The sequence below is a fragment of the Pinus tabuliformis genome, chromosome 9 (assembly GCF_031772625.1).
Source record: "Pinus tabuliformis cultivar Carrire ecotype Pingquan chromosome 9, CPIR1, whole genome shotgun sequence".
NCBI lineage: Eukaryota > Viridiplantae > Streptophyta > Pinopsida > Pinales > Pinaceae > Pinus > Pinus tabuliformis.
The window spans coordinates 1,416,773,079-1,416,800,928 of NC_142307.1; positions in this window are offsets into that span (position 1 = coordinate 1,416,773,079).

Below are 27,850 nucleotides of genomic sequence, written 5' to 3' on the forward strand. Positions count from 1 at the left end.
TATTTAGATTTGAAATATTAACTACAGTTGGAGTCATATACGCAAAAAAAATCATCGAAGTAATGCTCAACTGTAGCCCACCAGGTGCTTGGCTACCAGATGTGTGATTTAGTTTTACGTTGCATTTGATTTCAAGAAATTTTTTATTTCTCAATTACAAATCTTCCAAGACCATAGATGTTGAGAAAAACTAGGGCAAATAGAATTAGGGTTTCTTTTATAATGTTTTCTCTTGTTATATTGATAATTCTTGTGATATAATGTTAGTTCATCATCATCATTATTATTTTATGTTCATCATCAAGACAATGCCAATAAAGAAGATCACAATGCAAAAAAGAAAACCATAAATAGGCTCCAGGCTAGGGAAAAATCCCTCGATAAGGGAAAAACCCAAAACTTCTCTTCTTATAGAAATTCAAGGAAGACTTCCAAGACCTTTGATCATGAAAACTCACTAAGTGATAGGCCAGTCACTCATAACTCAATCTACTTCTATTCTCTAGCCTAAAATATGAACAGAGATAACTTTCTTCCCATATGTGCGAGCTTGCCAAACAAATAATTGATACACAAGCCAAACAAATATACCTTCTTTCTTTCCTCGCTATCCTTCACCTCTTTCTTTCTTTGAATTTTCCTTAGACTTCTTGAAGAGACTAAATTACTTGTGTGAATCAAATGAGGACTAATGCCTCTCATTTGTTGAGAAATATACGACATTACGTGAGTTAGATTATTCAATTTGATTTCTCTTATCTTGACATTTACTTGTGAAATTATATGTTGATTATGTTAGTGTTCCTTTCATCAATTAAATTCCAACATGAAGATCACAAAGAGAAGAACAAAATATGTAAGCACATAGCCAAAGTAAAACCCCTATGAAGGAGAAAACCTTGTCAACTCTTTCTCTAGTAGATTAAATTAGGTTGAGACACACTTGACCTTTGACTAAATAAATAGAATTACTCCAACCACTAGACTAGTTCCTCCTGCAATTTATCTGCAATCATGATTCTTGGCTCTATCTATTTCAACTTCAAAATTTTGACCGTCTTTCTACAATAGTATCGACCCTCCTAATTCATAAATATTAGCCTTCCTGCTTCAGAAATATCGGCCTTTATTTTGCAATAGTCACGACCATTTTTGTAATCATCTCTACAATAAGGAACTTTAGCCTCCCTGTAATTGTTTCTGTAATTCACATTTTTGGCTTCCTCTCTATAATAGTCTTCTAATATTCTCTGCTTCCTCTCCATTTCTTAGTCCTATAATATTTTCTCTCACTTCTTGAATGAATCCAAAAGAAGATGTGCTCCAACTTATCCAAAGTGTGGAAAACCAGTAGTTGAACGAGCCTATGATGGGATAACATCATGTTTACCCCATTTTTTTCCTTGGAAATCATTCCATTTATGGATTGTAGGAGGAAGTATGGAACATTTGTGGTCTCTACAAGTTATAAGTGTGGTTGGTGTCTAGTTGGTATAGGAGTCTAAATTGATATAAACATAAACTATACCTAGAATTCCTTCATAGGAGATGCATTTTAAAAATATGATATGCTACCCCATTTGTACTAGTTTATGTTCATCCAAGCCCTTAGTTCAATAACACCCAACTTTCCCATTGTGGAGTTAGCAAATCCTTAGGTTGATGTAAATTCTTGAAACCTCCTCAAGAATGCATAACCTCTCACATCACTAGACATAATCCAAATGTAGGATTATTCCTTTTTGTAACCTTTGTAAGTCATTTATTATATTACTAAATAGATCCAATTTTTTTTAATATAGGGTTTCCCTATTAAGACAATATCTACATACTTGATCCAGATATCTTGCACAAAACAAATGTCTTTGGGTTCTTGTATCCAAAACTATCGATCAATATTAGATCTAGATGAAGGAAGTTTGATACATTTGGATCTCATGCCACCTCCACATCTATGCTTATTTATTTACAATTGGATTATTAAATGGGATGTGGGGGCCACATTTCATACCTTTTAAGTTTTTAGTTGTGGATAGAATCATGAAGTGGAACATTCGATGTGGAAATTTGAATAATTTGGGTTTTCATTTTGAGTTATTTTTTTTACTAGATCTATTTCTCATCCTTTATTACTCCTTTGATGTGGAAGTCTAAATGGAAGCTTAAATTGGGCATTTAGATAATCTAGAATATAGTTTCTCTCTCTTTGATCAAAATAATGGATACTAGATCAAACTTTTACATAATTGCTTATAACAAAAACCTTGAGGTTGGAACTTTATTATCGACATATGCAAATAAATATAAATCTGGATGATTTTCCAAATTCTGGATGTCCCGCCTGACTATACTCTTCTATAAAATTACTAGTTTTTAGAAACTCATAAATTTCTTCACAATATGGATAATTATTTAACCTTGCATTATAGGTGGTGTATGAAAAAAAAATTGTTTTGTTTGGGTTCTTCTCTTCACTATATTCCTTATCCTTAAGGTCTTCAGTCATTATTTTCTTCCCTTTTTTATTAAGTTCAAGGGATTTAGGTTGTTTATCATTTCCTCTTCTCAACATTATTCCTTTAACAAGTCAAATTCAAAATAAAATTATATAGAAATCTTATCCCAATTTAAATAATTTTAGTTGAAAATGCAGAAAAATCAAGAGAATATATTTAACAAAGAAAAGTGGAACCAGAAAATTACTTCTTAGAATCAATGTTAACTTAAGTTTAGTGGTTAAATATTTTGAAGAAATAGAAATCAATTTCAGTTACTTTTCCTAAGGTGGATTAATGTCAAGATTCAAAATTATATGACACTTCCATTTAATATAGGATAAAAGCTAAATCCGCATGTAGGCATCTATGTAGGTATATGAAGATTGCTAGGTATTCAACATACGTACATAATATGGAGTAAGAAAATATAATCCTTTTGTTTTGACTAAGATTCTGATGTAATGTATGATTAAAAATGTATCTCGTATCTAATAATCCAGGAGAGCATGATGAATGGGGAGGTCCCTTAACCAAACCATCCTTAGGTCATCTGATGCCTTTCTTTAAACTTTCTGATGGCCTGGTGATCCATTAATCGGACCAACCTTAAGTTTTTGAATAAAATCTTAGTCCTCCCAATGGTTGATGTCCCATTTAACTATTCCCATTTGACATAATTATGTCCATTATATGGCATCCATCAATTGAACTTGGATCTATCAAGGTTGGAAGTCATATGGAGTGGAGTCTGAATATTTGTTAAAGCAATTAGTGGGAAGTCAGGATGTTCTAGATATTTAGACATCTAGAGAAATGTATGAAAATATTTTTGCAAAAATCCAAATGGCAGAATGCATGCACGAAAAAATCTAGAGTTAGCAGAATGGAGGATCTAAAATATATTAAGATTCATAGACGGAAACCAAAATCCATCAAGTGATGGAGACTATCCCCAAAGTTTAATGTTATGAGTGGAAGATCGATTATCTGAAAAATCCAATTAGAGTCATTTATTAAAAACCCCAGATCCAAATTCCAATATATAAGATTGAGTTAACTAGTGATTATGTGGCATGATGGCATGTCATAATGATGTGGAACTAGGTACGAATTTGGCTTACATGGAATGCTAATTTATTCACTATAGTCAATCAGTAAAATCTATAAACTTCTAGATTCCCCATCACCATGCCACATTATCACTAATCATATCCAAATCCTAGGAAATTCTAAAAGACCCTTCTTTTCAAAAAGCTAGATTTCCAAATATTTATCAGAAAATGACAAAACTCCATGGTAAAGTGCATATATGAAGCTTGATATGCATATAGAACTCAGAGGTATCTAGACTAAAACAAGTGTAATATTTTTTGTTTTAACCTAGGTCAAAATGTAATATATGATTAAAAATGTACCTGGTATCCGGTAATCTTAAAGAAGATGAGGAATTCTTTTAACAATATGACCAGATGTGGATTGAATAAAAGGGGGAAAATAATCATAATTCATAAGGTTTTCATGTAAATAATTCCTTAAGAGATCTAGATCCATATATAACTTAAAATCTAGGACAAAACAAGATATCTAATATGTGGACATAGGGGATATTTACATTATGTCTAACATGACTTTACTCTAGATTTATTTTTTCATGAAACCCCATAAAGAAATGATTTTATTATTAAATAATGTATTCAAATTATTTATTAAATTGAGTTACAAAATGTATCCAAGGTATCTGGTATCTTGATATTAGATATGATGGATTTCTGTAAACTCGTCCAGATCCACATTGTAGCCCTTTGGCCCTGTGTCAGTACCATGTAATGTCACATCAATTGACATGTGGAAACGTCCCTAACCATCTGTCACCTCTTCATAAGGCTACATCTTTAGTTACAAATGGAATCATGTTTGATCCATTCATATGACATAATTTCTGTAAAATCCTTTTATAAAATTTATAGATATTCGATCTTCCAAATTTCCACTTTTTCAAATCTAGCATTTCCAAAACTTTTGAATCCATATAGATGCATGGTTTTATTTTTCTTCCAACTCACTCTTCTCATTTCTTCCAGATTTTTGTACAATCAATGAGTCAAATCTATGAAATTTTGAATTCCCTATCAGCATGCCATATCAACACATCATGCCAACATTCCATGACACCAAATCCTATCCAAAATACCACATCACTAGTGACATGTCAATAGCCATTTATGTTTCCATTTCACACTCTAGTTGGGTGCATCCTATGTGTAATTTCCACATCATTAGTGACACAACAATAGCCACGTCCATTAACTATCCCCGAAAAACTCAATAACTATCCCCACGATAATTTTTTATTGGTTACAAAATAATCTGCATCCTTCTTCATCATGACCCAATCATACAAGTTGATGTGACCCACCAAGTTCTTATGCCTTCCCCTCTCCATAGGCTTGGATATATATATATATATATATATATATATATATATATAGATATATAGATATATATATATATATATATATATATATATATATATATATATATATATATATATATATATATATATATATATATATATATATATATATATATATATATATGGGGTGTATGGAGAGAAAAATGTCATATCCCTTCAAGTCCTATGGGGTTGACATAGGACACCCATGCAAGTTGACTCACCAAAATTCTTTGGCTGACACACATCTCCTCCATGCAATGTACATAACTATTCACTCAAGTTTTGGTTGGGGTGTGCCTTTAAATAACTGCACCCACTTGTCACACATGCTAAGCCATGTCCTTGAGTGCCCATCCAAAATCATTGACCAATTCATTCTTTGAGGCATGATTATAAATAGTTGTTCTCATACTCAACTCGTCTAACTGCTTTTTGCACAATAAAAGTTTTGCACCAATTTCTTTGTGCCTTCTCTACACACTTTTACCATTCTCCTCTCCGCAATTCCATAATACTAAAGTTTCTCAATCCTTCTTCCTTCACACCTGGGGCCTTTTCTATCCAATGCCTTCTCTCCCTATCCACATTTCATAAGTAGAGGGGACAGTATGATGTAATCCCCCACTCAGGCTTCCCACTCTGATTTCAATGCTTTTCAGTGTAGGCCAATACTCCATTAGGCATATATTTATGACAATTAGGGGTGGTTTATATGGGCTTTATCATGACAAATCATAGGAAAACCAACCAATATGTAACATGAATTTAATGTTCATGCAACAACCCACCACAAGGTCTCCCTCTTAGAAATTTGGATTCACATGTCCCTCCATTCAGTCCAGTCATAAATTTATTTTCACAAAAAATAATTTACATAACTATGTTTATGTAGATGGTTTTTTATGGAAATGGAGTTGTTACACATTCTCCTATTCTAGAGTATATTTCCATCACACAAAATACTCTCTCTTCTAATTTTTTTTTATAACCATAACTCGTTAAGCCACAGTATCTTTTAGCTTTAACTCTGGGTGGTCAACAATGAAGGATGTTATGTGTGATGGAATTCTTATAGTCTTTGAAATAGTACTATGTATTATAATTTTTTTAATGCATATCTTCGTCAAATATTCAACAACAAAGATAGGTCATCAAATGTTCGACAAATTCCAATATGAGTACTCGACGGATGAAAGTGTCGGTACCTCAACACTCTTGTCATACAAAACTCTTGTTTATCACATATTCGACGCTTCACCATCGGCTTGAAAGCGTTGGAGCGAAAACACTTCTATCACACAATTTACTTCTATTGTTGATTTCTTGATGCCTCAATGTCGGTTTGTTCTATCAGAGAAAAAAACCTATGTGTTGAATAGCCATTGCATATCTGAAACTTCACCGCCGGCTTGAAAGAGTCGGAGTGACAACACTTGTGTCACATAATTTACTTATATTTTTTATTACCCGATGCCTTAATGTCAGTTTATTCCATCAGTCAAAACAACCTATGTGTCAAATATCCATTGCATATATGATGCTTCATTGTTGGCTTGAAATCATGAGAGCGACAAACTTCTATTGCACAATTTATTTATGTCGTCGATTACCCGATGCCTAAATATCAATTTGTTCCATCAGAAAAAATGAACTATGTGTCAAATATTTGACTGTGGACTGGTGTGCGACCTCCTATATATTCGAAATTCTATTTGTTGGATATTCGAGGATTTGTAGCATTGCAAACTGAATATAAAAGTTAGTTTTTTAATGACCATTTCGACCTTTTTGTGTCAGATAATTGACATGTGTACCATTTCACATTAAATGATATATAAACTATTGACTATTCAATAGGATTATAGCAATGATTTGATAAGCACCAATGTGTTGGATATCCGACGCCAATAAGTCACATATCTGACTAATAGCCGTCAGATTTTAGCCCCATTTATACTAGTGTTTTCTATTGCACATTATTATATATTGGTTTTAATTTCTCTTATCTTTGTGTTTGCAGGTCAGGAACAATAGTGATGCCTTCATTGGAAATGTCATTACACTTATTCCTAACATTCTAGCTAATTAGGTTAGGATTAGGCTTAGTTGTATTTAGTTTCCATTACATCACATCCACCCTCTATCTTGCTCTCCATTGAGTCTCTGCATTTTCTTGTTTTCTTGTTGTATACTATGCATGTTGTTTTATGTTTCATCTCCATTTGATTGGTTATTTTAATTTTGTTTTTTTTTTTTGTCATGCAATTTGTTTTTGTTTGTTCAATAAGACTTTGTAGGAAATATGCTCTTGTTTGGCTCAAAAGAGAATGTGGAAAAAGCTTGAAAAGGGAAATTGTGATGAAGAACAATGCTTGGATAATCTATTACCTCTTCTTTATCTCGGGTTTGTCTATCTTTAAATTCCATGATGTCTGAATGGAAAATTTGGTCCACTTAAACGAAAACCCTTCGGTCAAACTATAAAACCCATATCTATTCTAAGATCCTCATTCCTCAACTTGGTATTGTAAGTAAATAATGTTTTTCTTGTTGATTCAGCCAATTGGAGAAAGGATAAGGGGAAAATATAAAGTGAGAAAACCAATATAAAAGGTTATATAAATACTTATCTAAAGGGGAAACCTCCTTTTCTCTCAATAATTCAAGATCCCTCTTCCGCCCATTGAAAATAATAAGTGCAAAGCATATTCCTATTAAATAAATAAATAAATGGTTTGTCTATCTTAAAATTCCAATATGAGTACTCGTCAGATACTCAACGGATGAAAGTGTCGGTACCTTAACACTCTTATCATACAGAACTCCTGTTTGTCACATATTCGGCGCTTCACCATTGGCTTGAAAGCGTCGAAGTGAAAACACTTCTATCACACAATTTACTTCTATTGTTGATTTCTTGATGCCTCAACGTCGGTTTGTTCTATCAAAGAAAACAACCTATGTGTTGAATATCCGTTGCATATTTGACACTTCACCGTCAGCTTGAAAGAGTTAGAGTGACAACACTTGTGTCACATAATTTACTTATGTTTTCGATTACCTGATGCCTTAATGTCAGTTTATTCCATCAGTCAAAACTACCTTTGTGTCAAATATCTATTGCATATCTGATGCTTCATTGTCAGCTTGAAAGCATGAGAGCGACAAACTTCTATTGCACAATTTATTTATGTCGTCGATTACCTGATGCCTAAATATCAATTTTTTCCAACTAAAAAAATGAACTTTGTGTCAAATATCCAACTGCGGACTGGTGTGCAACCTCTTGGATATTCGACATTCTATCTGTTAGATATTCGACGATTTGTAGCATTGCAAACTGACTATAAAAGTTAGTTTTTTAATGACTATTTTGACCTTTTTGTGTCAGATAATCGACATATGTACCATTGCACATTAAATGATATCTAAACTATCGACTATTTGATAGAATTATAGCAATGATTTGATAAGCACCAATGTGTTGGATATCCGACGCCAATAAGTCACATATCCGACTAATAGCCGTTAGATTTTAGCCCCATTTATACTAGTGTTTTCTATTGCACATTATTATATATTGGCTTTAATTTCTCTTATCTTTGTGTTTGTAGGTCGGGAACGATAGTGATGGCTTCATTGGAAATGTCATTACACTTATTCCTAACATTCTAGCTAATTAGGTTAGGATTAGGATTAGTTGTATTTAGTTTCCATTACATCACATCTACACTCTATCTTGCTCTCCATCGAGTCTCTGCATTTTCTTGTTTTCTTATTGTATACTATGCATGTTGTTTTATGTTTCATCCCCATTTGATTGGTTATTTTTATTTTTATTTTTTGTTTTGTCATGTAATTTTTTTTTTGTTCACTAAGACTTTGCAGGAAATATGCTCTTGTTTGGCTCAAAAGAGAATGTGGAAAAAACTTGAAAAGGGAAATTATGGTGAAGAATAATGCTTGGATAATCTATTACCTCTTCTTTATCTTGGGTTTGTCTATCTTTAAATTCCATGATGTCTAAATGGAAAGTTTGGTCCACTTAAACGAAAACCTTCGGTCAAACTATAAAACCCATATCTATTCTAAGATCCTCATTCCTCAACTTGGTATTGTAAATAAACAATGTTTTTCTTGTAGATTTAGTCAATTGGAGAAAGGATAAGGGGAAAATATAAAGTGAGAAAACCAATATCAAAGGTTATATAAATACTTATCTAAAGGGGAAACCTCCTTTTATCTCAATAATTCAGGATCCCTCTTCCACCCATTGAAAATAATAAGCGCCAAAGCATAGTCCTATTAAATAAATAAATAAATAAAGGGTGAAAGAAGAGAAGGCCTCCTGTGCAAGGAGGTGAAGCAAGTGACTTTGTCAGGGTACTTATCAGGCTCACCAATAGTGAAGTAATTCTTGTGCTCCTGTAGTGACTCCACTGGGGTACTTTCCAAGGCTACTAGTAGCAGAGAAACACTAGATATGAAACTCATACTCTAAATATCTTAAACACGCCACACATATTACCATTTCCTAAATTAAAACAATTGTGTTTAGCAAACTTTGATACGTGTTTAACAAAATAAGGGAATGGAGGGGACTATATCTCTAGCTAGGTTAAGTGGGGAAGCCAAAATAATCTAGAAGATGAGTCAATGCTTCCTGAAAGACTGAGACCTTGCACTTACAAAATTAATCCTAAACATAGATTATAGTTTTACTAGTGTGTTGCCAAGTGTTGTCAGTATGACAAATACCCTCCAAAAAGTTTCTCACACTCGAATTTTGGAGCCTACTAAGGATATCATGATCTAAAGCTCTATGGTTACTCTAAGATCATTTGATGTGTTGCAAAGCATTCAAGTATTTGTCCTAGTTTCAAACTTTCAATTCACTTGCACACACATGAAAAATCTTTGATGATTTTATGGGAACACCTCCTTTATGCAAGCTTGAAAAAACATAGCACCATCCATCAAAATAATGAATGTGTGATTTTAAACTCATGTCAATAGTTAGTGCACACTTTTATTGACAGTTCCCCTCATTTTGTTGTGTTTGTACTTCTATTTCGGTGAGTTTACTCAATTGTCGTCTTTTGCGCACTTTCACTTTCGCAAGTGTCATTTTCATCTTTGAGGTTGTCATTTTGACTTAATTTTACTTTTATAAGTGGTTTTTTCATGTTATCTTCTCTCTGTAATGTGTCACTTTTAAGGTCATTCGCATTTTGCAAGTGTTGTCTTATGTTTTCCTCACACCGCGGGTGTCACTTTTGTGATTTTTAGTCCCGCATGTGTCACACCTTTTCACATCACCAAAGTTAGTTCTGACACACCCTTATACGTTATATGGTCTGATATATCACTATAGTATGTTTCAGACACGTTCATATAGATTAGTTCACCGTTTTGTCACGGTTGTCATAATTGTCGTAACCTGTGTTCAAAGTGTCGTAATGTGTCATTTCAAATGTCGCACTTAGACATAAGTGTCACTTTACTTTCATTTCAAGTTGTAATTGTCATTCATGAGACATGTGTATTCTTATAAGTTGTATTGATGGTTTTATGTGTGTGATACAAGATTGCTTCATGTCCGAATGAATTTTCCTCTTTTACTCTGTCAATCCCACACATAGTCATTGTGAGTGCTCTTCTTGGTACCTCAACCCAATGGAATTTATAAAGGAATTAGTTGTCTTACTAGGTGATAATCATAACTTGTTCATGAGCCTCATTGACATATATTTCCTCCCATACTTGTGCACTAAGTATTTTCTAAGGTATCCTCCCTCTCATAACGTAGTAGTACTTCCTAAGGATAAGTCACCTAGCCTTGTGCTGCCTCCCTCAGTGAAAAGCATATTCTAGATGAACAAGTAGCCACTGTTGGAGAGAATTAAACCCTCCCAAATTGAGTGTGCTTTGAAATAATGAATCACACTTCAAAACAATGAAGTTCACTCCAAAACAACGAAGCACACTTAAAAACAACAAAGCACACTTCAAACGCTTAGTGAAAAATCACACTTCGAAAGAACAAGGACCTTCTCTACCCTAAAAAGTGTACTCTGGACAATAAAATGACCACATTTCTTTTAAAATCACACTATGAGAATGTGAGTGCACTTTAGAACAATGAGCACATTTCGGGACTACAAGTGCACTCCTTCGACTTGAAGAATTGCACCCTCCTTGAGGGCATGTCGCACTCACGAAGCATGAAGCTTAATTATTCTCTTAGAGTGCAAGGCACACTCATGAAGCATGAAGCCTCAGTGCACATGGAAAAAACAACAAGCATGAAGCTTCATCCTTCCCTTTGAGTGCATGGCGTAGTCACGAAGCCTGAATCTTGACCAAATCCTTTGGCACAAAGAACTGCACACTCTTTGAGTGCAAGAGTGCATCCTAAAATATTTAGTGTTTCTCCTTCATCTCCTCAGAGTGCACCCTTTCACCCTCTTATTCTATTTGAGCACATGAATGCACCTTGAAGGCCTGAAGGCTTGAAGCCTCACTCCTTCATCTCTTTGGAGTGCACCCTTGTGCTTTCTTTGTCTCTTTGAGCGCATGATCGCACCTTGAAGGCATGAAGGCCTAAAGCCTCACCCATTCGTCTCTTTGGAGTGTGCCCCTATGCCCTTGAGCTCTCTCTCTCTTACTTGAGAACACAAGTGCACCTTGAAGGCCTTTTGTGATCCTTGATGTGTTTGACTGCACCCTCCTAACCAAGTTTGTTGTAGCTCTGATACCAATTGTTGCAGATCTAACTCGGAAATATTATGATCACAGAAATAAACCCAAGAATAATAAGATTGAAATAGATAGAAATGATTCACTTTATTATCAAAACCCTTAAGGTAGGGCAACACCATACATTCACTCCTTAAGGAAGGAGAACACTCCACAAGCCATATGCCTGTTCATACAAGAATACTTCTCTTCATCTTCATCTTTATGTGGAGTCTCTAGCCCTTATATAGGCTTCATACATACAATACCATGCATCATTACCATGGTTTCCTCATACCATCAACTAATACCATGGGCCCATTACATTATTATTAACTACTTGTGGTCCCTTACATGACATGGGTTAACCACCTTATTTATTACTATGGTCCATCCCATTATTACATTATTACCTTGGGTACCTCCCTTGGTACCCCATATTACCCCCCCTAGGTACATAACATTCCACCCCCCTAAGCATGTTTCGTCCCCGAAACATGGGAAGAACATAAATAATAAGATCTACTCAAAAGAGTAGTCCACTGATACCATGCACGTGCATCTAGCCATCCAAGAGAAAGGTGAACCCTCGATCTCGCTGGTGCCTCGCTCGCTTGAGATGGAAGTTGACCGTGGTAGCTCTTCTGTGTTGATGTGCAGTGGGTGGATCTTCTCTCCTCGCGATCCGTCATGTGACGACTTGGTTTCCATCTTGATGGTTGTCTCGCTGGGTGATGTGGGTGATGATATGTTGAAGTTTTAACCCACGATGGCTTTTGCTTGACTTCACCCTGTTGTGGTGCCTGTTGTGGTGTCTTCTTTGTCCATATGACTTCAACCACTGAGCCCTCCTCTGATGTATCATCACCTGTAACCTTTTCTTCTGCAGCCTCTGTTTGTGTTTGATTTTGGATCATCAAAGGCTCATCATCTGATATGTCAGTCCCTCAAACATCTTCTACTTCAGCCTCCATGTGCTCTACCTGTTTATGGATGGAAATATCCTGTAATGTAATTTTCTTCTTTTTATACCATAGCTTCAGGAATTTCTTCTGCACATTAATATTGATGGTACCCACCGATTCCATCCAAGGATATCCCAAAACAACATCGATATTATCCATCTCTGAAGCATAAAAATCACCATGAAACACATACTTATCCATAGAAATCTTCAAATCCTTATACACTTGAACATCCTCATTATCAACTTGTGTCGTTTCAATGTGTTTTGCCGGAACTTGCAATCTTTTTGCCAAATTAGCACTTATAAGATTTTGCTTGCAACTAGGATTTATAGTCACAACGATTTTCTCCTTCTGAATCAATCCATGAACCTGCAATAAGGAGACACCCGTAGAAATTAACCCCTTATGTGTCTCATTCTCCTTTTTTCTAGCATGAGACCATTTGTCTAAAAGGACTTTTTCAAATTCTGCATCTGAGAGTTTGGTCAATTGTTTGTCATCAAGTGAGAGACACCATTTGTAAGCCTCATCTTTGAAACCCAACCGCCAATAATCCCTCCCAAATTTTTTCCATACCCACTTCTGTTGTTTTATGTGTTCTTCAATAGTAGGACCATCATCTTTTCCAGTAAAGTATAGAACCTTGCTAGAAGCCATGAAGAGGGTTTTGAAAAAACTTGGCGAAAATTTGAAATGGCCACAAATCCGTCAATATTGCTCAGAATCTTTATTATAACCTATTTTTGGAAATGGAACAATCATTCTGCATCTGCCCATATGATAAAAATCCTGATCCAGGCACTAGAATTCCATATCTACACTGCTACGCTTCCGGCGTCACCCAAAATTTCTGCAAAAAGAGCTGATTTTAAATCAGCGATATCTCCCTCATTCAGACTCCGATTCGACTGATTTTTTTTTGAAATCATGTGTTTTTTCCCAAATATTCCAGATCTACAATTAGATCTTGCAGATCTGGCACTAGGACTTCTAGATCTGCGCCGCAAAACTCGCTGCCCTGAAAATTGTCTGCAACCCCACTGATTTTTTGATCAGCGATATCTCCTTCATCCGGACTCCGATTCAACTGATTTCTTTTTTGAATTTGGGTATTTTTTCACAAGGAATACAGATCTGCAATTAGATTCTATAGATCTTTCACCAAAACGTACAGATCTGACCTGCAACTCGCCGCCCCAGAAACCCTGCAAAAATGAAAAAAAAAATTCTCCATGGTTTGACCAAGAAACTGCTCTGATACCAATTGTTGTAGCTCTGATACCAATTGTTGTAGATCTAACCCGGAAATATTATGGTCACAGAAATAAACCCAAGAATAATAAGATTGAAATAGATAGAAATGATTCACTTTATTATCAAAACCCTTAAGGTAGGGCAACACCATACATTCACTCCTTAAGGAAGGAGAACACTCCACAAGCCATATGCCTGTTCATACAAGAATACTTCTCTTCATCTTCATCTTTATGTGGAGTCTCTAGCCCTTATATAGGCTTCATACATACAATACCATGCATCATTACCATGGTTTCCTCATACCATCAACTAACACCATGGGCCCATTACATTATTATTAACTACTTGTGGTCCCTTACATGACATGGGTTAACCACCTTATTTATTACTATGGCCCATCCCATTATTACATTATTACCTTGGGTACCTCCCTTGGTACCCCATATTACCCCCCCTAGGTACATAACAAAGTTGTTAGGTCCCAATAATACTATTCTATCCCCCCTTATTTTTATTTTTAGTGTATCCCCCTTATTGTTATTATTTTTCCCATGTAGCCCCAATATTTTTATTCTTGTGCTCCATAGAAGCCCACTATTGTTATTTTTGTTGCCTTACATTATTATTGTTATGTAGGCTTTGATTATATTGTGACCCCTTAAACTCCTATCTGTACAAAGGAGGTATTGTCATTTGTATCAACAAAGAATTGTTTATTTATGTAATTTAAACTAGATTTCCCCCTCAAAGAGGATAAGTCTTAAGTCATTGATCTATCTTTTCTTCTATTTTGTGAGTTGGTTGCATAACATTTGGTATGAGAGCTTTGGATTAAAGGGTTTCGCTTCTTCAAACAGGTCATCTTGGAATTTTCACTATAACATTGTTTATACGAGGCTTCAGAAGCTGGAATTTCAACCATGTGGAGAAAAATCTAGGTGAGCTTCATGTCAAAATTTCAGACCTTGGTTCGCTATATTTTTTGAGAGGTGATCCAGGGAAGTTAGGGTTTGTACAGGATCGAAAATTCAGTCTAAAACAACTAACCTAGGGAAAATCATTGTAACTTTCATTTCAGGCACCATAATTAAAATTTGTAAAATTAGTGGTGAAAAGAAAATAGATTGTACTGTTTTTTGTAGTAATTTCAAGGCTGAAGGTTGAAACAATGACATGTGTCATCCCATAATACTTCGCACTACCGAACTAGTCCATAATCGGGCCATCATGGGAGATTTGGCATAACTCTATATTGAAGAATCCAATATTAGTTTGGCTTGTGGAATTGGAAAGAAAATTCATAGGGATACCACAAGACCTAGGTTCAGACCTTGGAGATCCAAAATTATATAGTTAAAACTGTTTCAAGATCGAGCTCCTGAAAGCACGAAAAATATGTGTATTTTTATTTTTTTAATTGCATAACTTTTCTTTGAAAAATCAGTTTGAAGTGATTCCAAGGGCATATTGAAGCAAAGATATCAGTATTGGGTTATAAAATTCCTCCAAAACAAAATAATTCCAATCCCATTAATCCCTAAGAAAGGTCTACTATGATGCATGAAGAGGAATAATTATAGCATGATATATCAAAATTACAGGACCAAGTGCAACAAATTTTGCTCTCACAAAGAGCAACCAAAGATGAACTAAAATGGGACATGGATGGATTAAAAGGGGACATGGATAGTTTAAAATAAGAAATAAATGGTGACATGGATGGCATAAAAGGCAACATGGAGGTTTTTAAAGTAGACAGTGATGTAATGAATGTCAAGTTGGAAGGGTTGACAAATTTGTTGCAATAAAGTCTTCTTGGTGGTGACAAGGTAATCCATGAAAATCGTGAGGATGAAAAAAGGAATATGAATTATTATTTTAGAGACTCCAATGTGGGGTTTAAGAACCAAGACATTCCAAAGATAGATATGAGGAAGCTTGATGGCAAGAATCTGGTAACATAGATACTACAGATGGAGCAATATTTTGATCTACATGGTGTGTAACCCTCACAAAAGGTACACATTACATATTTATATTTAGAATCCAATCAGTTTGTATGGTATATATGGATTTTTTATCCTAAACGACTTGTCACCTGGTCAATTTTTATGGAGGAAATAAAAGCACATTATGAAGATACAAAGAGAAACACCTTCTTTAGCTAATTGATAAATATTAAACAAAATGGTTCAATGGTGGAGCACATTGAAGGCTTCAAAAATTGAATATTAGGATAACTGATATTCTAGAGGAGCATAGGATTGATGTCTTCATAGGGACTTTAAAATATAACGTCCAACGTGAGTTTCAACTTTAGGAACCTGATTCATTGGAGAAGGAATTCAATGTGGAAAGAAAAGTTGAAAGCAAAATTATGGCAACAAGGAAGTACACCACTCACAACTATAAAGATAGAAATGTTGATGATCCTAGTCTTCCATAACCTACAAGGTTGACACCACATAAATTGGAGGAAAAAATAGAAAAATGGATTTGTTATAGTTGTGATAGAGAATACTCTAAAGGTCATAAGTGTGTTGAGAAGAAATTATTCTACAAATATTGTGAATAGGAGGAAGAAAAGGAATAAGAAACATCAAAAGAGGAGGATATACACCAGGAACCAACTGGGCTAGAGAAATAAGAAATGAATCTAACCATATGTTGTAATGCATTAGCAGTAATTACCATTCCTCAAACTCTCAAGATAGAAGGATATATCAAGAAGAAAAAGGTAATAGTTCTTATTGATTTGGGTAGTACCCATAATTTTATTCATTGTAAGATAGCCAAGGAATTGCATTGCTTCCTATATCCAGCACTGGAGTGTCAAGTGATGGTTGCAAATGGAGGAACTATAAATTTCTCTAGAAGTGCCATAATATCAAGTTAATCATGGGGGAATATGTATTGAATAGTCCAATTCTTTCCATTCCAATGAATGGTGTTGATTTTGTACTAGGATTCCAATGGTTACAATCTGTGGGGACAATAGATTTCAATTTTCAAGAATTTTTCTTGAATTTTTTTGGGAAGGAAAGGAAGTTGAATTAAGGGGTATCACAAGGAAATCAGGAAATATAATAATATCTAATGGCATGAGAAAGCTTCTGAAGAAAGAAAAATAAGGCGTAATTCCACAATTATGCTCACTAGAGGTTCAAACATCAAAATCATCTATTTTTCTAGATCTTCAAAAAGTCTTGGAAAATCATTCCAATGTGTTTGAGACTCCCAAAGTCTTCCCACCTATTCATGATCATGATCATGCTATTCATTTTATTCTAGGAAGTGTTCCTCCAAACATGAAGCCTTACAGATATCCTTATGCCCAAAAGAGTGAAATTGAACATATGGTTGCAGAAATGTTAGAGGCTGGTATAATTCATCCTAGTCAAAGGTATTTCTCTTCTCAAGTAGTATTGGTGCACAATAACGATGGATCATGGCATATGTGTTCGGATTATAGGGAGCTCAACAAGATCACTATTAAAGATAAATTTTCCATTCCTATCATTGATGAATTGTCATGTGAATTACATGGAGAAATTTACCTCACCAAGATGGATCTTCTTTCAGGATATCATCAAATTAGAATGAAGACTGAAGATATTCTAAAAACAACATTCAAAACTCATGAGGGTCACTATGAATTTTTGGTCATGCATTTCGGCCTTACTAATGCACCTTCCACATTTCAAGGTTTGATTAATTCCATTTTCAAACCCTTCCTTAGAAAGTTTTTGTTATTATTTTTTGATGATATAGTAATGTACAACAAGTCTTTGAAGGATCATGTTCAACATGTTGACATGGTGCTCAAACTATTGGAGGAGAAGCATTTATATGCAAAAACCTCCAAATGTTTCTTTAGAGTACAAGAGATGGCATATTTGGGTCATATTGTATTTCATGAGGGTGTTAAGGTAGACCCTAACAAAATTAAAGGCATTAAGGAATGGAAAATCCCCACAACCATAAAGAATCTTCAAGGATTTCCCTGGTTGACGGGGTATTATTGTAAGTTTGTTAACAATTTTTGGAACATAGAAACACCTCTAACATCATTACCGAAGAAATATGCATTTTCTTGGACTCCAAAAGAAACTAAGGCCTTTGAACATCTTAAAGAGGAAATCTTCAAGGCACAAGTCTTAGCTACACTAGAATTCAAAAAAACCTTTATTGGGGAATGTGATGCCTCAGGAAATGGAATTGGTGTTGTTTTAATGCAAGAATGAAGACCCATTTCATTTGAAAGTCATCCAATCAATGGAACGTATTTACACAAACCTATTTGTGAGAAGGAAATGTTTAAAATAGTACATGCACTAAAGCAATGATGACCTTAACTAATGGGAAGACACTTCAAGGTAAAAATAGACCATGATAGCCTTAAATACTTTTTGGAGAAAAGATTATCTTCAAAAGAGAAACAAAAATGGGTGAAAAATATGTTGGGTTATGACTTTAAAATCATCTACAAAAAATTGAATCAAAATGTTGTTGAAGATGCACTCTTAAGAAAGCATGAGAATGTGGACGAATTTTTTGTTCCATTTCTAATATCCAACCTAAGTGGATAACCGAAGCAAGGGATGAATGGAAGAATGATGAAGAGATGTGAACACTTATTCAAAAGTTGCAACAAGATCATATTACATCTGATACCTTTAGCTGGAAAAGTTATTCATTATGGTACAAAGATTGCTTATATCTTTGTAATAATTCCCAACTCAAACAAAAGATTATTTTGGAATTGCACACCTCTCCCTTACGAGGGCACTCGGGATTTTTAAAAACTTACCATAAAGTCAAGAAGGATTTTTTTTGGTATGGCTTAAATTTGATATTCAGAATTTTTGTGGCAGAATGTTTGTTTTTCCAACAAAATAAAGTTGAGACACTTAAGACCCCAGGTCTATTACAAACTTTAGCCATTCTAAGTCAACATTGGGAGGAGGTCTCAATGGATTTTATCAAATATTTACCCAAGTCTGAAGGAAAGAGTGTCATGATGGTGGTAGTTTATATACTTACAAAGCATGCATATTTTGTGCATTATCTCATCCTTTTAAATCCAGTACAATTGCTATTATATTTATGGAAAAAATTCAAAAGCTTCATGGAAACCAAAATGTTATAGTAAGTGGCAAAGATCCCATTTTCACTGTCAATTTTTGGATGGAATTATTTTCTTTTCTTGGTACTTAATTAGCTCATAGCTCATCTTATCATGCTCAATCTGATGGGCAAACTGAGATAGTGAACAAATGTTTAGAAGGATATCTTCATTGATTTGTATTTGATAAGAAAACACATTGGGTCAAGTGGTTACCTATAGCTAAATGGTGGTATAACACTTCCTTCCATACTGCAGCAAAAATGACCCCATTATGGAACTTTATGGATATCATTCACCATCCATAACATCATATTTAAGAGAAAATTCTAAGGTTCAAGCAGTGGAATATCACATCGAGCATCAACAACAAGTTCTCCAACTCTTAAAGGATAACCTCACGCTGGTGAAAAATCAAATGAAACAACATGCACATCAGCATCATAGTGAAATAATTTCTTATGTAGGTGACTAGGTATTTTATGGCTAACCATATAAATAAATGTATTTAAATCTAGCTAATAAGGATAATAAATTATCACCCAAGTACTATGGTCCTTAGAAGGTGTTGCAAAATATTGGCATTGTGGCATACAAATTGGATTTCCTTGCATCTTCTCGAGTACACCTAGTTTTCCATGTTTCATGCTTAAAGAAGGTTATCGCTGACAAGATCCAGTTCAAACAGTGTTGCCAAAACTTGAAGAATTAGTAAAAAAAAATATTTGAGCCTAAATCAATCATGGAAACAAGAACCCAAAAACTATGGAATCAATCAATTTTAGAGTATCTCGTTTAGTGGAAAAAATTACCCACTAAAGCTTCCACATCGGAGGATTAGAATTTTGTACAGAAGCATCCATAATTACTCAAGTGTTGAGGACAACACCTTTTTGAAGGAGTAAGGCATGTCAGGTCCCTATAATACTAGTGTAGCCCCCTTATTGTTATTTTTGTGCCCATGTAGCCCCCATATTTTTATTCTTATGCCCCATAGAATCACATTATTGTTATTGTTGTTCCCTTACATTATTATTGTTATGTAGGGTCTAATTATATTGTGGCTGCTGAAACTCCTATATATACAAAGGAGGCCTTGTCATTTGTATCATCCAAGAATTGTTATTTATGTAATGTAAAAGAGTTTTCCCCCTCGAAGAGGATAATTTTTAAGACGTTGATCTATATTTTCTTCTATTTTGTGAGATGGTTGCATAACAAAAGCCTTCTTATTTTAACCCTTTCACAGACCTATTATGAGAAGATCATTCCATGATCTAGGTAGTGATAGAATAGATGTTTTAAGACTAATTATTCCTTACCATGAATTATATTCATTTGCATAATACTATCTTAGCATAAAAAGGAAATGCTCAAGCATATAGCAAGGAGAAATCATAAATAAACACCTACAGAGAAGAAGAAAAAATAATAATAATCATCAAGACATCAAGAAGATGATGGACCAAGATAGAAAGAAGATATTACATGATGACTCGAATGATTCATTTATTGATCAAAGACTCTCTGTTGGATAAATATGAGCAACAAAGTGGACCTTTCACGAAGATGAAGTAGCAAGGAAGACATCTTGGCATTTCCACCTCATCATGAAATCCATGTCATCATCATCAAGTTGTAATTTGTACACGTGTTATCATAATGGTAAATATGTGTCCATGTGTCATGCCACATCATCATGTGGAATGTAATGATGTATTCTCATGAAAAGGAAATAATGTAATGTGTGAAAATCCAAGAGTCATATGTTGAATATGAAAATTCACTTAGTCATATATGGAAAAAATACCTTTAGGAGAAGTCCAAAAGTCATTATAAGTTCAAGAGTTTTTTAGAAGTCCAAAGGACATGTTAGAAGTCCTAGAGTCATTAGAGTAATTCAAGAATGTGGGAATATGAAAGGTCATGCCCCTTATTATAAAAGGAATCTCTTAACTCAAGCAAATGGGATTTTAGATGCTTAAGATTTGGAGACCTAGTCTTGGCCTCCCTACTTGGCATAGGAGAGAAAAATATTCTTTGGAGAAGCAAGAAGTGAATTAATGTTCCACTACTGGAACTAGTTTCTCATCATTGTAATTGTGTACACCTTATAATTCAAGCTCTATCAGCCAACACATTTTCATGCATGTATCATGAATGTTTTAGGACTATTCTCTAGAAGTTTATGGTATGTTGTGTTCATATGTACTGGAGAAATTGAACTATTTTGGTGGCTATGGTACTTATCCTGTTGAATGTGTGTTTTATTTGTTTTACAATCATTATGTTAACTATTTCACTAATAAATATTTTTATGCTCTTGTGTCTATCTTAGGTTACTACTATTAGTTCCTTCTAGAGGCTCACTTTATGTCTCTCCCTTGTGAAAGTATCCTTTTATACATTACAATCGGTGTTTCACAATGTCAAAGAGGAGAAGCTTGATCAAATTCAAGGAATTTGAGGTGCATGAATTGTTTGCAATTAAAGATCCTATTTTTAGCACCCAACTCTCATCGAAAGAAAAAAAGGATATAGAAGAGTGATAATCAAGAAAACCACATGTACCCTAGTTATTGGTGAAGAATTGACTTGAATTGATTGCAATATGTTTGTGGAGAGGCTTGGTGATTACTTTATTGATAAAAATTTCTATGATTTGTTTTCCATAAGAAAAAATCATAATCATATTTATAATGATAAACATAATTACGTTTTGTAGATACAGACTCCCATATCCCTTAAAGACACAAAGGAATAAAAATACATCTATGGCCATCTTGAAAAATACAATATATGTTTGACCCCATAGGTCAAATGAGCTAAAAAATATACTCACCATTAATAAGAAAGAAAATGTGCAAAGAAGTGACAACCATAAAGGCTCCATACAATATTTCCTTGATGAACCATACAACAGAGTATATGATGAAATATCAACTACAAAAAACCAAAAATAAAAGTTTCTAGTGTTGTGAGTTTTGAACATCCATAAAAGTCCTATGATAATAGTTGTAGTGAGCATAATTTAGGACTTCTTCAATGTGCCAATATCCCTAATCTAATTGCATGCCTTCCTTAGAAAGTAGATCTTCCTTTGTAAATATGAGTGCATGAAAAATATGAAGAAGTAGGCTTTATTATTTTTCAATCCTCCAAAATCTGAATCAAGTGAATACTATGACATTGTTGGATCTCATTTACCTAGTTTATGTATAAAACTTCTAGCTACTCTTCAAACAGTTTTATTATATTGGACTGTGATGACACATTTTTGTTATGCTTGTATCAGTTGATGGAATTAATTGTTCATTTCTATCAATAAGTAATGTTAGGAGTCATAAGGAAGAAGTAAATTAAAACTGTATAGATTTTGTAACATCAAAGAAATTTTTACTTTGAGAGAGGGGCAATTATAACAATTGATGTAATTGAAGGGTAAGAACATGCTTTTAAGGTCAAACTATGAAAGTTTCAAGAAGCCATATTGTAAAGAAATTATCAAGAATTGATTAGAACCAAGTGAAAATCTTAATCAATATATTTTTCTCAAATGACTATACAAGGGTCAAGGCCAAGGCATGACAATCCTTGTTTTTGGAGCGCAGTGTGTGGTGTGTTCATATTATTTTCCTTACATGGTACTTGCCTATTTTCTTAATTTCTTACGCATATATTTCTCATCCAACAAAGCATTCACAATGTCAAAACATATTAACTTATTTGTTGAGACTAAGAAACTTGAAGTTTCAAAGAACTATAAAACATGGAAATGTCATGAGCTATGGAAAGACATATGCAATGGTGATGTAAAATATAATAAACCCATCGATGTTGATTCTCTAGCTAGGTGGGAACTAAAAGATAAAAAGTATTTGGCATTAATAAAATACTCTATAAATGAAGAAATGTATGTTCATATAGAGAATGTGTTAAATGTTTGATATACTTGGAAATAATTCCTATATCTCTTTGATATGCAACCTGAAACAAAACAGGTTGATCTTTAATTACATTTTCTTCAACAAAAATTGTCTAAAGGATGAGATGTACTTGAATACATTTCAAGGCTTGGTATCAAAGCCCTGATAAGAAATCAATAATTCAAGTTTTACTCCTATAGAAGATAGTTTGATGGAAACAATATTAATTCCAAGATTTCCATTCTCTTATAAACATTTTTTAGAGACTTTGGAATTGACAGGAAAGTTGGACAAGGCATCATTTGATCAATTATGTGACATGTTAGCTCAACATGATAAAACATTTGGAAAAATGAAACAATTAGATGAATATTTCTTCCTTATATGTACAAGCTCAAGTAAGTCATCAACTAAAATTTAAATAGGAAGAGGAACTTAGGTGAATAATGGAGAATGAGGAAATCAAAATCAATGGTCTTATAGAGGACGAGACTGATGCCAAAGTCAAGGAAGAGAAAGTAATCATAGAAGAGGGCATAGTCACAAAGGAGAAGGAGGAAGAAGTAACTTTAAATAGGGATCAAACAATTTTAGAAGAATTAAATAAAAGAGGCCTCCTAATTGTAATAAAAAAATGGACGAGGTTGAGAGTTAAGTCAAGTTGTAGCAGAAGTTGTAACAAAGTTGGTCATTATGCAAAAATAATTCTAACTACAACTGATATTATATAAAATATTAAGCAATCTTCAACTTCAACACAATAATAAAATGATCAAGAGGACGATAATTATGAATATGTATTCACTTCTCTTCAAAATAAAAAAAATTAAGTGTCTTGTTAGCCTCCAATTTATTTTTTAGTAGTGATTATGAAGATGCATGGATATTGGATCCAGGGGCCACTCAACACATGAAATTCAAGAAATACTTCTTTTGAACATTTCATGAACGTAAGCTCAACTCAATGTTCTTGGTTGATGATGCAAAACATAAACCTCATGGAAAGGGTACTGTGAAAATATCTCCCCAACAATGGAGAGACTTATTTCAAATGTTTGGTATGTATCAACATTAAAAAATAATAGTTTTAATTATTATTAATTCATCAAGTAGGACATCAATTATCATGGAATGTGGACTAGTAACTCCATCAAACAAAATTTTAAAACAATCATGATAGGTTATGAAGATGACAAGCTTCTAAGGTTGAAAGGAAATGTCATTCTTAGGAAGCAATATTTTGCAGGATATAAGTTCAAATATTCATGTATTAGATTATGGCATGTACATGGAAATTTAAACTTTGACAGTCTCTCTCAACTACAATAAAAGAGTACAGTAAAAGGGTTACCTGCTTTTAAAATAGATAATGAAAAGTGTGAAGCTTGCATTTATGGGAAACAAAATAGGGAGACAATTCCTACAAAATATGGCAAGAAAACATGTGTTTGCAACTTGTTCACAATGAAATTTGTGGACCTCTAGAAAGTTCTCTTGGAGGATGAAAATAATTTTTACTTTTCATTGATGATTTTAGTCAAACGACTTGGGTATATTTTTTCAAATAAAATTCATAAACATTTGAAAATTTTAAAACTTTTCATCATCTGGTTGAAAAAGAAACCAAAGAAAATATGGGAACATTGAAGACAAATAATGGTAGGGAATTCACTTCAATTTAATTTCAAAAATATTTCAAAGATATGGGGATTAGAAGGAAATTAGTGAATTCTTATACTGCATAGCAGATTTGAGTAACTTAAAGGATGAACATAACTTTGTTATGAATGACGAGATCAATGTTAAATTTCAAAGCTTTCAGTGCCGCATACCGGGATTAAGGAGTAGATACGATAAATTATTTAAGAAATCAATCTCCCACTACTTATTTGGATGGAATCACCCCATATGAAGCATGGTATGGTTTCAAACCAAAAGTTAAACATCTTTGAGTTTTTGGTTCAATTTTCTATGCTTTAGTTCCTAAGGAAAAGAGAACTAAGCTAGAATTAAGAAGTATGAAGTGTATGATGATTGGATATTCCAAGGAGAATAAGGGATGTCACCTTGTACCTAATGGTAAATTTATTGTAAGTTGAAATTTCATCTTCGATGAAATAGAAAGAAAAAGTGTTGCAGAAATTGAAAGCCTTCTTGAAAAAATAGAAAAACAAGTAAACAAGGAGAAAAATAGGATACAAAAAGAATGATTATTTGAAAAAGGTTTTAATTTACCAGCAATAGATGATAATTCTTCATAAAAAAATTCCTCTAAATATTCGCCATAAAGTTATTTTAATTCTTTAGGAAATGAAAGATCAAAATATTCTAATGGAAACAATTCAAATACTCCAAAACAAACTATATTTTATATTCATATCAATCCTCATTTTCACAATGGTAATGGTTCAAATCCCCAATCTAGTCAACATCAATTTCCAAAGTGGACCCAACAACTTATGAAATATGTTCAACTAGAGGGAGTAAAAAAAATAGAAACACAAAGTGGTGCTAGGGTAGAAGAAAAAATTGTATTAGTAGCAAATGATTTTACTAAATCCTGAACTTTCAAAGAGGCAATAAAACATGAAGAATGGAAAAAAACGATGATTAATGAATATAATTTAGTGATTGAAAATGGTACTTGGAAACTCGTTGTTTGTCCTCCAAATGTCAAACTTATAGAATGAAAATGAGTTTCCATAATCAAGTATAAACCAAATGGAATGATTAACAAATGTAAATCAATATTTGTGGCCAAGGGTTTTGCACAAGAGGAAGGGGTCGACTACAAATCAACAACTACACCTACAACAAAATGAAACACAATCAGAATGGTAATTATTTTGGTAGATCAAAAAGGATGGAAATTACATTAGATAAATGTTGAAAGTGCCTTCCTCAATGAAGGAAGGAAATTACATTAGGTGGAAATTACATTAGATAGAAATTTTGAGGTCTAAAATGGGCCTCCTAAGGAATATTATAAAATAATAATGGAAATAATAAAATAAGATTTGATTACATCATCACATTTTAGAGGGAAAAAATAAAAAACTACTTTGTCAACTTATCTCCCTAAGGTTTAACTCAAAATTTGAGTGGGAGCACTCATTGGATGTGAAATTTAATTCCTCATCCAAGGAGTTCCTGTGTTGCATACTTTTGATGGACCTTGTTACACGAAAAATGAGAAATACATGAAAAAACTTGATTGCAATCAAGCTTTTCATGTGTTTCTCATTTTTCGTGTAATAAAGTCCATTGAAAGTATGCAACATGGGTATTCCTTGGATGAGGAAATAAATTTTGCATCAAACGAGTGCTCCCACTTGAAATTTGAGTAAAATCGTAAGGAGATAAGTTGAAAATACAAGTTGAAAAAGTTAATTTTTTTAATGCTTTTACTTTTTTACTCCAAAAATGGTGAATCATCCCCCATGGTTGAATCATCATCTTGAATCCTATTGGTTCTTATAAATTTTATTTTGGTTGTACATTTTTGTCTTGAGGCCCATTTTAGACCTCAAAATTTCTCTAATGATTTGCAAGAAGAAGTCTATATGACTCAACCTCCTAGTTTTGAGCTTGAAGGACAAGAACATAAAGTCTGTAAATTAATCAAGGCTTTATATGCATTGAAAGAAGCTCCCAGATATTTGTATGCTAAAATGGATGATTACCTTCACAAAGTGGGATTTCAATGAAGTGAATAAGATGGTACTTTATATGTACATCAGCAGAGTGAAAATATAGTGATATTAGTAATGTATTTGGATGACTTGATCCTTCCTGAGAATAATGATAATCATATTTTACAAGTGAAACAAGAATTACAGGTTGGATTCAAGATGAAAAGTTTGGGATTACTTCACTACTATCTTGGAGTTGGAGTATTCCAACATTAAAATAGCATTTTAATTAGCCAATGAAAATATACCTCTAAACTATTGAAAATATTTGGTATGACAGACAGCAAATCCATTCTCACCCCAATGGAGAAAAATTTCAAATTTTAAAAATTTGAAGTGGTGGAGGGGGGGATCGGTAAACAACACTTGTTACAAACAATTGATTGGTACCTTGACCTACTTAAAAAAACATCTAGATTTATCATATGTTGTCAATATTCTCTTAAGATTTATATAAGAAGCAATGAAAATACACTGGAATGCAGCAAAATGGGTTCTTAGGTATATCCAAGGTATGGAAGATTATGGCCTGCTATACAAAAAGAATAAGATGCTTGTACTTGTTTTATATTGAGATGCATTTTTTTATGGAAATGTTGATGATAGGGCATAAACATTAGGATATTTGATGAATATGGTATTAGTAGTGGTTTCTTGGAGTTGTAAGAAGCAGGCTATAGTGGAAAATTCTTCAACAAAGGAAAAATATATTTCAACATGGGAAGCAACATATGATATTTTCTGGTTACGTAGAGTTTTACATGGTTTGGGAATTCATCGAGAAGAAGCCACTTAATTTTTTATTGTTATGAAAAAAACCATTAATCTTTCCAAAAGTATATTTTCCATTCCGAAATGAAGCATATCAGCACTAAATATCATTACAATAGGACTCTCATTGCAAAGGGCATCATCAAACCAAAGTATCATCCTTCAGAAGATCATATTGTAGATATCTTCACAAAACTACTTGGTGAGATCAAATTCACTAAGTTGAGAGAAGAACTTGGTATCTGTTCTAATTTACTTTTGTATCAAAAGGGAGAATTTATATATTAGGATCCAAAAATACTTTGTTTTAGAATTATATTTTCATATAGTTAGGTTTTTATATATTATTAGTAGATCTATAAAATAATTGTTACCTAGTATTAAAATTAGGAAAATTGTTTGTATTACATTTAATGTAAG